We start from the raw sequence: 5514 nt of genomic DNA, 5'->3' as shown, positions 1-5514 counted from the left end.
AGCTTACCTTTACGCTGAGATCTAATGCACCTGTGCTGATGAAATTTCTGTGTTTCCATTGTAAACAATAGAACTTTTTTCTTTCTTTACAGTAATATATTGCTCGATTCAGCGTAATTTTAGCAATATATTGAAACTGTGTTTAAGTCATCAATTTGTAGCAACGCACGGAAACTAAATTTAAGAACAAATCAGCTGTCAGAAAAAAAAAAAAAAATCGATCTTTTTTTGTATAGTGCGAAGCATTTTTACTTGCTTGTATGAAGTAAAGGCAGTATTACAATTGCGAAAAATTTCGGGTATCCTATTTCGACAGATATATCAATTTCGACCATTCCCGAATCCATTTGGGCGATATTTTTGGCGTGAGATTTGTACATGCAAACAGAATAAAGGACTTTTTTCCAAAACGGATTGTAAAATGTATATGGGACTGCTATAAGACCTAGTTGTGCACCTCCCGTTTTTTATTGCAATCGGCATTACCAAACATATATAATATTGTTCCGAATTTTGCACACGTATAGATGATTTTAGTACAATTATAGGCGAAAATGTTGCTGTAAAATGTAACATGAAAAGCTGTGAAAAAATAAGAATATAAGGGAAGTCTGTTTAATACTGAGTAAATGGCTAGCTTTCTAATTTGGCAAGATATCGCCAACTTGGCAACGGTTTTGCGGAAAATTTGGTGAGAAATCACCAAAAATCGTCAAACTCGTCCACCATTTGGTGACATTTGGGACTGGTCCTTATAAAACTATAACGGATATTGTAACTGAATAATTGTAATTGATGCTCTGTATAACTGTAGCCGTATTCGGAACATAGAAAGACGTGTCGAGGAGGCGCAATAGGAATACCATGCAAAAATGTTGATATCATACATGTGGGAAATGGCCATGAAACTGTAACTGTAACGTTAACGATGACGAATGCAGAAGTGTAAAAATGCTGTGACTATCATTCTTCTTATTTTAATTTATATAAACAAATCGCAGTTTAGTATTAACTCGATGGTTTTTAGTGATAAATATTAGTGATATTTACTAGTGATGTTTATTAGTGAATCCTATATAAACAAAGTGTCAGAGGTGGGATTCGAACCCACGTCCGCAGATGTGGACTGCAGATGTGGATTGAATTTAAATCCGAGAAAGTGGTATACACACGTTGGTCCAACGCAATATCAATATATCTTCATTCGAAGACCTTGCAGCCGTAAATGTAATTGTACGATGTAACTTTCATGCGTCATCAGCGCGCAAACTGGTTGTTAACGATGACGAATACAGACGTATAAGAATGTTGCGGCGATTCTTCTTTTCTTATCATTTTATTTTGTGATGTTTTTCCTATATACAGTGTCTCAAAAAAGTGATGAGACACTTGTGCTTTACAAAAGGAAACTCTAATAAAATAAATTAAAAAAACATGTAAAAATTTTCTGTGGGTGTGTTTCATACTTAAATTTAGTAACAATTATTACATAACATAGATTTTCTCAAAATATTAAAATATTAATTTAATAAAAATACAATTGTTTAGAACGGAGCCAAAAATGGCTCACATAAGTGATGGGACACTTACTTTTCCATCAAATATTTATCCCAAAAGTTTACTTTTTAAAAGGTTTTAATATTTTGTTGGATTTCCTTTTACTTTTAAAACATGATTTAATCTTCTTGGGATGGATTCGATTAATTTTTTTTTTTTGTGATTTCTGGAGTGATTTTACCCCATTCTTCTTGAAGCACCGATTTTAATTGTTGTTTTGAAGAAATGGTGTGTTTGCGAATTCTTGATTCCAATTCTTGCCAAATATTCTCTATGGGATTTAAGTCTGGAGATTATGGTGGTGTTTTTATTACTTCAGAACAGTTATACAGCAGCCAGAGTCTAATGTTCAAAGCAGTGTGCGTGTCGTCATTGTCCTGGTAGAATTTAAAATCGTTATGAAGAGTCAATTTTCGTGCTGAAGATTTCAAATTTTGATTTAAAATGTCAATATACTTGTACTGATTCATTATACTGTCAATAAAAACAAGAGTACCAACTCCAGCGGACGACATACACCCCTATACCATAACTCCTCCTCCACCATGTTTTACTGTTGGCACCAAGTTCTGTTTTCGAAATTCTTCCCTGGGTTTTCTCCACACCAAGATTTTATCGTCAGAACCAAATATATTAAATTTACTCTCATCAGGAAATATAACTTCATTCCAGTAATCAGAATTCTTATTTATGTTTGATTTTGTGAAAGCCAGTCTGAGTTTTCTATTCTTTTCACTTACGAAGAATTTTTTCCTGGCTGCTCTACCGTGATATCCAGCAGATCGAATTACTCTTCTAATAGTCTCAGGTTTAACAATTACTCCATATAATGCTTGTAAATCAGCAGCAACTTTAGGAGCACTCATTCTTGGATTTTTTTTTAATATTTCGAACGATAATTCACTTTATTCCATTGGATAGCTTTGATGGTCGGCCAGGTCTTCTTTTATCCTGAATCGTATGATTCTTTTTATATCGTTTAATGATATTGTAAACTGTTGAATTACTCAGGTTAACTGTTTCAGGAGTTTCTCTAATAGATTTTTCACGTTCAATATGCAAATTAATAACTAATTTTCGAATTTCAGGCAAAGTTTCTTTTCGTTTAGCATTCATGGCTGCACAGAGCTAAAAAACACAAAAATTCCAAAACAAACTGGAGAGAAATACTGCAGACGATTTTATAAATTATTGCCAATTGCTTTTGAGTAAAAATAAAAACCCCCAAAAATATTTTTATTGTAGTACGTAGTGGTATCTAATGGTGTCCCATCACTTATGTGAGCCATTTTTTGCTGCGTTTTAAACAATTATATTTTTATTAAATTAATATTTTAATATTTTGAGAAAATGTATGTTATGTAATAATTGTTACTAAATTTAAGTATGAAACACACCCACAAAAAATTTTTACATGCTTTTTTAATTAATTTTATTACAGTTTCCTTTTGTAAAGCACAAGTGTCCCATCACTTTTTTGAGACGCTGTATGTTCATAATGAAGAAATGTTGACTGAGAATGTAAAAACAATATTAGTGATTACAAAAGTAAATGCAAAAATAGTATAAAGTCACACAGTATAAGAAAGAAAGAAATGAATATTAGAGACATAAGACAGAAATTCGAAGAGTTTTGCGCACTGCGAGTTTATCCCACTTCCCAGCAATTTCTGTAATATTCCCTAACATCTGCCCAAACACGTTTTAATGATATTGTATAATTGCAAAGAGAAATTTCCTGACGTTTCCTTAAAGAAAGAATAGTCTGTGGTAAATTCCACATTCTTAGGGGTAATTCGGTATTGTGTGTGTGTGTGGGGGGGAGACATTGTTCGACCTTAAATTGGTGGAATCGAAGAATTATTAATCAACGATCAGCGAAATAGCAGTTTCTCCTTTTAAGCTTTATATTGCTGCGTTATTTTCGCCAAAAAACCAAGGGGCACCCAATTATAAACTTTTACCAAATCCGATATTCACTTGGAACTAAACATAAACTGATAGGAATTCAGTTCTGTTTAGTCTCTGTACTTATCTCATAAATATAAAGTCTTTTATGCTCTTGATTTAATATACCGGCATCTCCAAACTTGTATTTTCCATATGCATTTTCTATCTATGTTTTACCAAGTAATAAAGGCCCACCGGCGGCCGAGCGGTAAAGTCGCTGAACACTAGTAGTTCGATTTGGTTCAATTCCGGTTTGAACGAGCAGGCTGCATATGAGTTTTCGTGTTTTCTCCCATGGCTAACATGGATATAAGCCACTTCCTGTCAGAAAATCTTCCTCAAAGGCATCTCTTCTCTTTGATATCCTGCAATAATCAAATAAACTCAACCAACCAACAGAGTAACAGAAGTAAGAAAGAGATGAAATCGAGTAAAATAATCAATATAAGATTCTTCAGCGGCATATTCTGCTAAAATAAAAATGTGAGTACAGATTTTAGGTCAGTAGTCAACTAATGCTAAAAAGGAAGATTAGATATCTACTGAGAAAAAGGCCTTCTGTTAAATATTTTTTTAATATTTTTATTAGAAAGCTACAATTTTTATTAAAAAATGCATTTAAAGAAGCAAATATTTGCAAATGTTATCTACTTGAGAGATAACCGAATCATTTTTGAGAAGCGTTATAAATTCGTCTTATCAGCTACCAATTTATTTCGCGCAAAATGAAAAGGAAATAATTGTTTTCAGTGAAAGTTCGAAAACTTTAAAATAGCAAATATGTGGTTTCAAATTTATAAGATGTATATTCAAAATACTACTGTAGAATTTTTTGAAAGTTAAACTATTTGTTCACATTTTTAAAAAGTTAATCAACATAGTAATGGAGAACAGAAACCAAATATCTATAATTATTAATAACTGAAACATTTTTTACATATCTTTAAATTATCTTATATGCAGCTTATTATTATTTTATGTAAATATTTGATTTTATTTTCATATACACATTTAAAAATTTATCTTGTATTAGTATTGAGTTTTATATTTCCTATCTAATTGTTATTTGTTTTGGTATATTGCACTATTAATTCTGCATACATTTCTATATACTAACTTGTGTGGATGGGGTACAGCACGGGCTTCTAGAAGCTTCCGGAAGAGTAAGTCGTAGGGCTTCGAAAAAATGAGTTTTCATGAATTGCTAAATGTCCCCAAATAGGTAATAAAAATTCTCCCTGAGGCTTTCCAAGAGCACATATGCTTATACTTCACGCTCTATTTGAACCAATTTTACAATTCAAAATTGTTGGATTAAGAATTAAAAAGTCTACAGTTCTATAAAAGAAATAAACTCTATACTGTATTGTCTCCTTCCTTTCTGCATGCCTTTGTGGTGTAGCGGTTAACACACTCGGCGCGTATTCAAAAGGTAAAGGTTCAAGTCCAGGCGAGAGGGCACGCCACATTTTTCACGCTTTTTTTTTTCCTTCAAAAATACCTAATGTGTGTGGAACGCCACAGTGGTGGCCGAACTAAAAAGGCGGTGAATGATGATGCTTCCCCACTGGTTTCCTAATCCCCAGTCGCCATTTAAAAAAGAGGGAGTATATAATGCATTTTCTTCCTCTTTCCTGCATGCCTTCGTAGTGTAAAGGGTAGCCTACTAGGCACATATTCGAGAGTTCCAGGTTCGACTCCCGGCAAGGGCATTGTTCATTTCTCACGTCTCTAGGTTCAAAATAACCTAACACCTCTACAGTGGTGAACTAAGAGGTGGTGGATGATAATTTTTCACCACCATTATTTGGCGACAAGGGCTCCCCTAATCCTCAGTCGTCCTTTAAAAGTGGAGAATATAAGGTATTTTCTCCCTCCTTTCTGCATGCCTTCGTGGTGTAACAGTAGTGCACTCAGCACGTATTTGAGAAGTCTGGGTTCGAGTCCCGTCGAGAGCACTGCTCATTTTTCATGTACTCTTGCTTCAAAAATACCTAATGTCTGTAC

General features: G+C 33.5%; 1 protein-coding gene across 3 annotated transcripts in view; it reads left to right on the top strand.

Annotated features, from left to right (window-relative positions):
• The window catches only part of LOC118186805 (very long chain fatty acid elongase 7-like), a 121139-nt gene that overhangs the window by 31640 nt on the left and 83985 nt on the right, over positions 1-5514 (top strand). The gene's annotated exons all lie outside the window — the stretch shown is intronic.

This window comes from Stegodyphus dumicola, chromosome 9 (assembly GCF_044657685.1).
Source record: "Stegodyphus dumicola isolate Sdum_Otavi_A_Nest chromosome 9, ASM4465768v1".
NCBI classification, from domain to species: domain Eukaryota; kingdom Metazoa; phylum Arthropoda; class Arachnida; order Araneae; family Eresidae; genus Stegodyphus; species Stegodyphus dumicola.
The sequence above is the reverse complement of the archived record's forward strand: the minus strand, read 5'-3'. Positions and strand labels throughout refer to the sequence as shown.